Genomic DNA, 11955 nt, shown 5'->3' with positions numbered 1-11955 from the left:
CATTTTTTCCTAAGAACACTGCAGCAAAGTAAACCACTTACTGCTAACAAAAGTCTGTTGTTCACAGGATATTGACTTTAACCAGGCTCTGTGGGAGACCCTGCTGATGGACTGCAGAACCTGAAGAATGCAGTGGGTTTGAAAACTCTGCTTCTGGCCTGGGACCTGGCACATCCCACAGTGCTGGGAAACACTCGGAGGCCTCAGCATCCATGAGATGTGTGGTATGTTATCAACAATACAGCACACAGCATGCTGTGCTGCTGCACAGCGCTCACGCACTCTCTGGAGCCACATCAGCACAGAAGGGTTTGTGCTGCAATAGTTCTCAGGATGAAGTTTTCACTAAATTCTGGAGTTTGTCCACTTGTGATACTTCTGTGGTTACCTTTTAGAGGGTATTATGTTCCTTGGGACTGTACATACGCATAAGAGAGATATATATTTTAGAAATATATAGGGATATTTGCAGTCATTATTTTTAATTGTTTTATGAGCTAATATTTGCATGAGCTACATTATACCTTAATAAATATTTCTGCATTTACCTTATATGTATTTCTAATTTCAGCTTACTGAGTAGTTAGACTGAAGGGCTAACAACAAAAAAAAAAATCACAGAACCACAAAGCTCCTCGATTCATCCTCAGCCCAAAGCAACATCATGGTTCTTTAATAGCAAATACAAATAAATGGAGAACCTTTCCAGGTAGTTATCCAAACCAGGAAAAAGAAACAAAAATGGAATACATAGCACTAGGGTAGGGCAGAGGAGCCTCTCTTACATGCATGGATGATGTAAACCTTAGGCCTGAACCTGGAACCAAAACCAGAGCCCAGCTTCTGCTGGATTCCAGGCACAGCATCCAATGAGATGCCTTGGTAGGAACTTTACACTGGGTACACTTTCTTATAAAGTCCCAATCCACAACTTAAATGTATTTGAAAATAAAAAGATAATACCACGGTGCATCTACCTTCTTCTTCTGCAGGTATAGTTAGCAGTGAATGCATATTAAAAAACAAAACACACACACACACAAAAAACCAAAAAAAACAAAAAAAAACAGATAAGAAAACTTGAAACTGGGAAGATGCAGTTCAAAAAGAAAGATTTTAAGAAACAAGTAAGAAGCATTTATGGAGGTGATGCTGTGAGCAAACAGGTGACAGTTCTTAGCTTTTCTTCACAGACAGCAAGCAAAACAGTTTGTAAATGAATTGTGATCAAGTTCACAACGAATCTTCATGATTCTTCAGCTGCAGCTATCTGGAAAAGGATTTTCTGTTCTTCCACTTTAATACAGTTCACAGCAGGAAAAAACATTTTCACTCTTATCCAGTTGGTTCTGGACAACTTTACAGATGGCACGATAACAGAATCAGCTGATTCTCAAGTATATTCTTCTGATCTTCAACATGTTTTTATTGTGACTGTGTTTAGGAAGACTTATTTGTGGAATTAAATAGCCAAAACCTTTGTGATGATGCAATGAACAAGCTGCTCTAAGTAACAGCCCCCAGGTATGTTCCTGAGCTGTGTAACATTCAGAAAGTCAAGTAGTACTGAAGACTAGAAAAGAACGTGAGTTTTTACGTAGGAATGTGTCAGAAGAAATAAAAACAAACCCAAGAACACAGAGGCTCGATTTAAAAAGCATTTATGTAATGGGTTAATCAAAATAACCGGATTGTTATTTTCTTTTGGTGTTTCAGGAGGAACATTCCTGAAGCATCCATGCTCTCTCATCACCTTCAGGAGGATGCACGGACAACTGGGATGGTTAGTAAACAATAAATGTCAAGAATATTGAAGTAATGAGATCACTGCCTGGCAGACAAACTGTTTTGAAAACTAAGATCCAAGATACATAACCAGCTCGGCCAGAAGATACGGCCAAGATAAAGGGATGGCTGTACAGAAATATACCCTGAAATCCTATAATCCGTTTGTCCATAACTATTTCCAGCCATCAGAATCAAGAGCAAACAAACAAAGCAATCTGACCTTAGCAGAAAAGATAAATTGAACTGCAAACAACTCCAGCATTCCCCCTCTCTCATCAACATACTCAGAAAGCCCTCTGCAGCCCGCTTGGGAGAGCAGTGGGCGCAGCCTGCACTATCTCTGCAAACACAGCCCCACGACCCGCAGCCCCAGCCAGGGGATGAAAGCGAGTGCCATATCAATTTCATTTCCATTCATCATTGTTAAGCTGCACTTTAAGAAAGTTTCATTGCCCATAAATGCTCAAACCATAAGCAGCTGCACATGATATCATTTAGAGTGCAGTTGCGTAACGCGCATTTCCCCGGAGCTTTGTCCTTAAGCTGCAGCCTGACAGGCATCAGCCAGAACCAGCCTGCTCTTTAAAAAGAGCCTTGCGCAGTGTTTCTACGTTTAGCAGCTGAACCAAACTTCACAAAAGCGGCCGAAAAGAATTGGTAAAAGGTTGGGATAGATTGACTGTTTCCAAATTGGAATACTAATGATGATCTTTAATGAAGCCTGACAGTACAATCTGCTTCTTATTGTTCCCTAAGTGCTGGCTACTGATCATATTCACTGGCTTTAGGTGACGGGGACAGACAGGGACAAATGGGCCCCACTGGTGAGCCGGATTGGGCACAGCTGATCTTTCAACACGGATTAAATTAATTAAAATGATTCTCGCATCAGAAGAATCAATCTTTTTATTTGTTATCATCATAGTGGTTATTAATTTTGAATGATGTCTAATTGGTGCCGCTGCTGTTTGGGTCAGCTGGCTCAGTAATCTTCTTAGCGAGAAGTAAAGAATACATAATTTTAGCAGCTCTGGCAGGAAGCAGGGGAGCTGTAGGAGGGGGGGAAAAATCACCAACTTATTTAAATACCTTTAAAAATGCGGAAGAACAATAGAGAAGGCAGGCAAAATACCTGCAAGACCCAAATGGTGAAGTGCTCTTAACACACTACCAAATCAAGACCCAGCCACAGCCACTTTGTCACAAGGGCATCCTCAGGGAAACGTTTAGTTATAGTGTTGATGATGAATACAAGCATAAATCCTTCCTTTCATGTTCTGGGCAAAGACAGCACCTATGTGCACAGTGAGCTCTTGCTGCAGGTGGCACCCAGCCCAGCCATTCCAGCCTTTGACTCTACCTGAACCAAAGATGCAGCCAATGAACTCACGCAACCAGTCTTCTGAAGTCAATGACCATGACCAGAAGCACAGTATCAGCAGGATATGTTCTCCTCTGCAAATTTTCAAGGTAGCTAAGCACTTAAAATGCCAGTGGGAGTTTAGGAGAAAATACAGAAGGATCTGGATGTTGCGTAAGGTTGCTCATCTCCACTGTGCAGAAGTTTGGGCTGGATGTGTTACCTTCACAGCTGTGTGTTCAAGCAATTTTAAATGCTTAAAATCATCCCTGCAAGTGGATGTAGGGCTTATTACTTCTTATTTAAATTAAACAGAGTAAGAGAAGGCCAAGTCTTGTGCCTTATGCTAGGAGACAGATGCTGCTGAGGTTAGCGTACAGCCTTCCTATAGGTACTTGTGAAAGATTAATATGTATTTGCCAGGAATGATCTAAAATCTTGGATGATATTCACAGACTCACAGAATGGCTTTGGTTGGAAGGACCTTGCAAATAATCTAGTTCCAACTCCACAGATTAAAGCTCTGGAGAATTCTTTTGAACCAAGTCTTATCCGAATCTCACTTGAATATGAACAATAGGTATTATTACTTACTTTTCATTTTCTCACACAATGGCTTAGTCCTGAGAATTTTATTACTTCTTTGAAGCTGTTTTTAGTGTCCATCTTTTAATCTCTGAATCCTGCTCAGGATCACTGTTCATGTTTTCCTGTGCAGCACAGGAGCTAGCCATGCTGTCTGCAATGCCCAACCACTTCAAGACCCATAAGATCCAGAAGCACAAACAAGAACAAAGGAGAAAACTCACAGCTCAGACCAGAAAGGAGATCCAACAGCTGAACTCACTGACTGGTCAGAAAAGACTACCCAATTTATCAGCTCTTCTTCAAAACAAGACAATATCATCCCGAGAATTTCCATTATTTTTCCAAATGACTTCCAGTGCTGGATGAGACACTGCTTCCAATAATGGAAAATCAGAAGCCTCCAACAAGCTTTTTTCCTTTGAGTCAGATCTGACTGTAAAATTACCACTTATTTTACAAGCTCTAAAACAACCCAAAACCTGACAGATTCCAAGATGCGGCACTACATCAAAGGAAAGCAACATGGGAAGAGAGAACCAACGTACACATTGAAAACAAAGCTCAAATAGAGCCAAAGCTGAACTATTTGCAGAGAAAGCTCTCATCTCTTCCAGCAACCATGATTTCCACACAACCTATTTGGATACTGTCAGATTTTCGTAAAGAAAACTCATCACCTAATGGTGGTTTTTAGTTTATGTGTTGACAGGCTTTCTGGAATTCCACATCTCCACATTCTTTTTGTTCTCCTAAATACTTTCCCTGCTGGAAAATGCACTGATTCCAAACAACTATAATGGCTAAGTCCTCCAGCAAATGTCTTAAGTACCTGATTTTGAATAACACCTTGTCCGAGGAATTGGTCAGTTGTTAACCTTTAACCCTATGTACCACCATGCAGGAGGAATCTGCTTAAAATTCTCATCGTAAAGATACACAAGAAGCAGCATTACAGCTATTTGACCTCAGGATTTTCTGAAGGTAACTTATGCATGTAACTTTCTCACATCTTTTTGCAATTACAAATGATTCTTTAAACAACTTTTCATCATGCATTTGTTTTCTATTTTGTGTTCCCATTTAACAGTGTGACAAGTGATAACTGCTTCAAAAATATAAAGTAACAACAAAATGAGGACTCAGAAATGCCTAAGAAAGAAGCCATATTTACTTTCCCTGGGACAGAGGGCAAACTCTATGACAACAGATCTTTCAGATAATAGAGTTATCCCAAGTGGCCAGAATAGTTCACTGGGAAAGGTGAAGAGTCAGGTATAGTCCTGCTTCAGGCATGCACTGAAAAGCAGCCCAAGTAACGTGGACAGACACAGTTAAATTTTGATGTAATACAAAACAAACATCTAAAGCAAATATACCAAATGTAAAAGCTACAGGCAGATGATAAAACGTACATAGAAAAACCCAAGCAATTATATCTCCACACTATGTGATACTTTCTTTTAATTACAAAAACAGTCTTGATTTATCCATTACCTTGCAGTATTACTTCCAGGGTGATCAAGGAGAGACTGGTTAGCTAACTCATTTACTGCAAGATATCACTGTGTGTTCAGTAAAGATGATCTACACCTATATGCCTCTACACCTATTTAGACCTATAGCCCATGCAATTTTCTATACTGGAATACAGGCGCTTTCTGACACAACACATTCATTTTTGCACAGTATATTGGTTCAGCTTCATCACCAAACTGAGGAGTAATCTTTTCCTTGGATGAGGTGTACATTCTCTTCAGAATGAGAAGGAATCATCCTTGTGTTTAAAATAAAGAAAGCAACACTACATTTTTACTGTGTGCTTCTGCTCCATTATTATTTCATTCTCATGCGTGGCAACTGCTACCAACTTCATAGCACCATAGCAGAACAAATTTTGGACAAGTCAAATTTTGCTTGATTTTCAAATGTCTTAATGTTTAAAAGGACACAAAGAGTTCAGATGCAGAACCTTCCTCTAAAGATACACATTTAGGTAGGGTCAACCAGAGCAAACAGGGGAACAATAGATATGTATGCATTGAATCTAAGAGGCTTTGTGTATTTACATTTGCAGAATCACTTTTTAACACTTTCTTTAAACCTTTGCCTCAATCTCCCCACATATGATGATGACAATAACTCCAACTCAGTAGTTTTGAAGATGAACTCCAAGTTATTCACTCACTGAAGGTCACCTTAATATCAAGCTTCTCCTAGGACAGTTCAACAGCCTAGCGAGGTCCCTGAGTTTTAGGTCATATTTAAATGAGCACTGAGTAATTAAAAGTACTGTTATAGGATTTCTGACAAAATCTTAAAACGTGCCTTAAAGATTTACTTTGAAATACCTATTTTTATCAGAGATGGGAAAAAAAATGCTATAAGTCATTGGGTATCTTCTTTTGAACTAATCTTGGCAATCTTTAAGTGACACACTTGGAGATTTCTACTGTTCCAGGTCTTCCATACACAGAAACAGCTACACTTCTATATGTCTTTGTTCATGAACCACCAAACCATCCAGAGCCCCAGAAAGATTGCACATCCCTAAGAGCAGCGGATTTTGTTCTTGCTGTACACTTGGAGGCTGCCCATTCTTTCACAAAAGACAGTTGGCTAGTTATGACCGAGAGAAAATATATGTTAATCATATTGCTGTGCTCTGCACTTGCTTCAAAAGTATGCGATCAGTCCATATAAATGTTAAGCAGCCATTAATTAAACTCCCCCTTTGCCCTCCCACAGCAATTTCCCAGGCAGTAGGGGCAGAGGATCAATCCCCGTTTCAGTCATGTGCTGCCATGTATGGCTAAATACCAAACCAACAGGATTTATTAACTTCATACCAAAGAGCAAGGCGTTCGTGTCAGACCCACCACAGCATTAAGAGATCTCCTGACGAGCCACAAACACTGCTACAAATGGCAGGGCCACTAGCGCAATCACAGCGTGAATGGCCCGACATTAGCTAGCGCCTAATAACCAGTTTACTAACACCTGTATTAGTACTGTATCACGGTGGGGAGGACTGCTGTAAGACAAGCCGTAATCCCATAAGCTTGGCATTTGCATATCCCTCATTAGCTGATTAAAACCTGAAGGAGGCAGGTTTTTGCAGCCGGTGGGTCCATTCCGACACTCCGTCTGCCTGGGTGGCTCGATAATGAAGTAACGGTGGTGAATGTGAGGTTTATGTGTATGGAAGGGATTAAGAGCATTAGAGTTTGTGTGAACCGATGTTGTCATATTCTCTCTACTGGATCACAGTAATTGGATGGGAGGAGCAAGAGTGGATCCATTAGTTTTGTCTGTTTGCCCAGGAGCTGGGTGCTAGAGATTCAATTTTGCTTCCTTTTGCTCCTTTGCCTTTGTGAAGCATGTCTGCTTTGTCTGGGTGAGCCCTTAGCACCTCTGTACACTGCCTGCACTAAGGCGATTCAGCCACAAAGAAGAAACCTCGGCGACAGCCAGCAGAAAATGCAGCCTGGGCTCAAGTACTACTTGAGGGCAGCACAATCCTGCCCAGCCCAACCCTGGGAGAGAAAGCGGGAGATAATTGGAATCTATAAACACCTCTGGAGTCTTTTTATTATTTTATTAGTTCTCCACATTTGGGCTTAACAAACCTCCTCATCAAAGAGGCCGTGAGCTCCTTACAAGAAAACTGAATGGCTTTAAATTTCACTGACTTAAGGAGCAATTGTTGAGAGCATTTGCTGGGCTTGCATAATTCCAAAGCAAGAAAAATCCATTTCCTACATTATTTGTACAGCTGGAGTAATCACTCTGTGTGACTGATGATGCAAGATAAAATAAATGCAAGACTGTCTCTCCCATAGTGCCAACAATGCACCTTCGGTGACAGCAATAAGAAAATGCACTGAACGGTTCCAAAAAGCACAATGCCAAAGGCAGTCTGAACAGAATGCGAAGCTACATGTTGTACACAATGGGCACTGATTCAAAACACAATGTTTTGGGGGGGTAATATTTTCTATCGTGACCATGTCACTCCATCAACAACTTAGAAAATGCTCTCTTCTGAACTAGATAGCTTAACATTTGAAAAATCACTGTGTAAATGAAGGTGTGGGGCACAGGAAAGATGAGAACACTGATACAACAGCAATAATTGAAAAAAACACCTAAAGAACACATTCTTCTTTGTTTCTAGTTTGTTTTATTTTAATATTGTATTGTATCTTAACGTGGTCATTCTATTATTTAGACCTTCCTGAATTTTGTTAGTAAATTCTTTGTTGCATATAGCTTATTTATTTATTGTTTTTATCCTGCAGTAGCAGTTGATCACAAGTATTTGAGACATATGAGAAAATGGAAAATATTCCAGCCCTTAGTGATGAACAAATCTGGGAGCAGCCAAAAAGCAGGGTGACAGTGCAGCATTAAGGAACGCTGCATGATTTGTTCTTGTGTTACCAATATCCGCAGTTTTATCAGCAAGAAGCTGGAATGACAAGGACGCTATTTATTAAACAGCGTTTTACTCTCACTCCATATATAATCTACTTAATTGCAAGCATTTAAAGTGCAGTTTTTTAAGCTATGTTATGATCATTCGTTGCCTTTTACCAGGATTTTACAAAGCAAGGAGACTACACTGTGTTTCTTACTACAGCCAAAGTGGAATGTTTGATTTAGAGGCAGTCCAGCATTTACTCCCTGATCCTGCATCTGAGTTATACAGGCTTAATTAATGCCTTCAGCAGGCCCTGAGCTGCCCTGATGAGGCTGCTCAGGGCTGTAAGAACAGTAACTCTGCATCTTCCTTCTCCAGGCACAATCAACCTGCTTGGTGCCCTGAAATCCAAACAGGAATGGCAGCTCTCCTGCTACACTTCTCACTTCTGGCTGCCATGCATCCTCGGATAGAAGGAAACTTGGGCAGGCTGTCTATCACCTTGTAGGAACTTCAGAAAACTACACAAGGTAACAGCTGGCCATGCCTCTCCCAAAGACTTAATTTCTCCCAAAGACCTTAATTTCCTTTCTCCTTTCTCCTTCCTTTTCGCAGCAGGGCACCTGCTGCCAGCCAGCTCCTCTGTGGCAGGTCTGACAGCTTCAGTTTTGCCTTAGGGATAATGCTGCCTCCTATGATACCCAACCCCATGGCTATGAGAAATCGGGTCACTGCCACACTGTGTGGATGATTAATGAAATAGCAGTGGCTGCCAAACTGCTGCCAAAAGGACAACATGCATTTGTCTAAATATTATGTTTCCAGAGACTCAAGTTGAGCCAGGACTAGAGACAAAGAGAAATGAGGTTGTGTTGGGGTGAGCTGCAGGCATTTCAACAGCTCTTTAGGCGTTCTGCTCCACATCTCTGCTGGAGAAATACAGGAAGGTCCCAGCTTCAAAAGCCAAGTGGGCAGAAATTCCCATCACAACCCTCATTCCTCCAAGCAAAGTCTACTTTTAATTCAGATTACTGGGTTTATAAGGCAGCCCCAGCTAGCACAGTCCCATGACCTCAGATCCCATGAGTTTAATTCATATATTCTTCAGCTCTGTGGGTTCTGTCCCATGGACTGCACTCCTGTGGTCTCAGCTTTCACAGCCTCATCTCCAACAGTCTCCAAACATCTGTCCCTCAGTCCCAATGGCTTCTAGTCCTGTGCATCCTAGACCCATGGCTGCCAACCTACAACTTTCAGCTTCCAATCTTCTGGTCCCATGGCCTCACCTCCTGTAGAGTCAAGCCATGAGATTTCTATTCCAGCTAGTCCATCTCCAGGCAAAACAGCTAACTAAAGTTTAGGCAAACAACGTCCCCCTGAAAATCTGGATAAGAGAAAAAGCTCAGCCCATAAAAAAAGAGCTCTTAGAGCCACAGAGAGCTGGCAGCGCTCACCACGGACACCTGTGATCTCACTACAGCCCAAAACCAACTCAGTGCAGCTCGTTCCAACTCTCACACCAACGCACCCCTTGAGCTGCACTCCTTCTTGCTTCTGCCTCTCTTCAAGCCAACTTGTTTTTTTGCTAAGTATTCATAATGAATTTGAAGCAGCTTATTATTATTATTAAGGGTCACACACTTTGTTCATGGGATACATCTTGCTGCCAAGCTAACTTTATGTGGAAAAAGACCCGTGGTCCTCTAAAATGACTGCAATAAGCTGTAAGAGAAGGCTGCCAAATGAATCATGCTGTCACTGCACTGTGGTAAATTCCAGAGCACATAATAATGCTCCCAGTTGTTTGTTCGAATCACCCAATGATGCACATTTAGCTGATGTACCAACACTAATGGACCATGCCATTCTCAGAGCTAGGAGTATTAAATATCTCATAAAAATAAACAGCTTTATTGCTGGGCTCATGAATGATAATCCCACAGATGAAAATCATTAATCAAAGAATGTACCAAGGTAATTACCAAACCAGGGATCCGCTTTATGGAATTTGTGGTTTTGCAGTATATTACGTTCTTCCTACATAAAACAGACAGTTATTGCCTGCTGCTGAAAACACACTGTGCCATCAAGTCCTAATGAATCATAGAATAACCAAGGTTGGAGAATTGGAGAAGACCCCCAAGATCACCCATTCCAACCATCCATCTACCACCAATATTGCCCACTAAGCCACATCCCTCAGTGCCACTTTCCATGGTTCTTGAACACCCCCATTTCAGTCCTGCTACCTGTCACCAGTGAGAAAAGACCCACTCCACTCTCGCTGCAGTCACCTTTCAGGTATTTGAAGAGAACAATAAGGTCTCCCCTCAGCCTTCTCTACCCCAGACTAAACAGCCCCAGTTCCTTCAGTTGCTCCCCATAGGGCAGATTCTCCAAGCCCTTCACAAGCCTTGTTGCCCTTCTTTAGACCTGCTCCAGCACCTCAAGGTCCCTTCTGTACTGAGGTCCTCAAAACTTAACACAGTACTTGAGGTGAAGCCTCACCAGTGCTGAGTACAGGGGCAGGATGACTTCCCTGGTCCTGCTCACCACACAACTCCTGATATGAGCCAGTATGCCATTGGCCTCAGCCCAACAATGCAGCAGTAAAACTAACGGTACTCAGCCGCTCCATGTTCCTCACAGCACTGTCAGTATGCTTCCTATACAGAACAATTTCCCATTACTTTTCTTTTTAAAGAACAAAAGCAAATCCTGCTTATTTGGAAGGACTCATTGCACTCATTGCATGTTTATGCTTACCAGGGCCTAATTTTGAAATCAGAAGATTCTGACTTGCACAGAGCTGTTATGTTTTTACCTGTTAATTTATCTCACAGTAGGAAAGAAACCCTCCTTCAGACATTACTCCGTCTTGCGCCTTACCAAAGAGTATACTCCTTTAGAGCAATGACAGAAAGAAGCACAGAATGAGGGCATGGGGCTATAGTTCTCCTCTCTTCAAAATCTTAATGTACAAAGTCCAAGTTTTAAAAGCAGAAACATTTTGCATCCATTTCTTTCCTTATATGCTCAATTTGCACAAGCTTTGACTATTCATTTCCTGTTTCCAGTCAGCACCACCATTTGCAAACGCTGATGTGACACGGTACAAGGGCTCAACACCATCACAAGAAGCCATTCATATCCTTCACTCTTTACCTTTGTTTTTCATGCCTTCTCCCTTTTCACCCACGCTCCCCAAGAAAAACATTAGAAATGCAAGTGGAGAAGTAGTATTACACAGTCCAACCTAGGCAGGTCTCCAAGCACAGCTGAGCCCAATGGTTCTGGGCAGCAAGGAACATGTGGCAGAAGAAAGCTCCTCTCTCATCAAGGGAGAAGGAAAAAATAGCTGGAAAAGGACAGGAGACCAACAACAAGAATGTCCAGAACTATAAACTTCCATGGATATAAGAGAAATTCCAAGCTTGTATTCAACCTTCCTTCACTACTGCACATACCCAGGCATCCCTGGGCATCCATTATCATCTGATGTGGCAAAGAGCAATAACACTACTGGAAGCAATGGAAAATTCCTCATCTGAGCAAACCAGCATCTCTACAGCCTAACATTTTATTCTTATGAGTGGTTCACAGGAACAGGCAGGGTGGCCAGGGCCATATGTTGGACAAGAAATGCTGGGAGGTCTCTAGAGGGTACCTCCATCTTCCCAGTGCTGAGAGCCACCCGATGTGGACAGCTGTCTCTGCACAGCTGTGCTGGCCTCTCTGCCCACAGGAAATGTGTTCCCACTGCTCAAGCACCCACAGCTGCTCAGGACATTCAGTGAGA

General features: G+C 41.9%; 1 long non-coding RNA gene across 1 annotated transcript; it reads left to right on the top strand.

Annotated features, from left to right (window-relative positions):
- Positions 1–122: 122 nt before the first annotated feature.
- LOC146760614 (uncharacterized) lies at positions 123–4005 on the top strand. Its single transcript, XR_014946902.1, has 3 exons — positions 123–224; positions 1717–1783; positions 3867–4005. It is a non-coding gene; the product is annotated as an uncharacterized LOC146760614 (long non-coding RNA).
- Positions 4006–11955: the final 7950 nt, after the last annotated feature.

This window comes from Coturnix japonica, chromosome 5 (genome assembly GCF_054131305.1).
Source record: "Coturnix japonica strain WE chromosome 5, WE-NBRP24, whole genome shotgun sequence".
In the NCBI taxonomy this organism is placed as follows: domain Eukaryota; kingdom Metazoa; phylum Chordata; class Aves; order Galliformes; family Phasianidae; genus Coturnix; species Coturnix japonica.
Note: the sequence above shows the minus strand (reverse complement) of the source record. Positions and strands in the feature narration are given on the sequence as shown.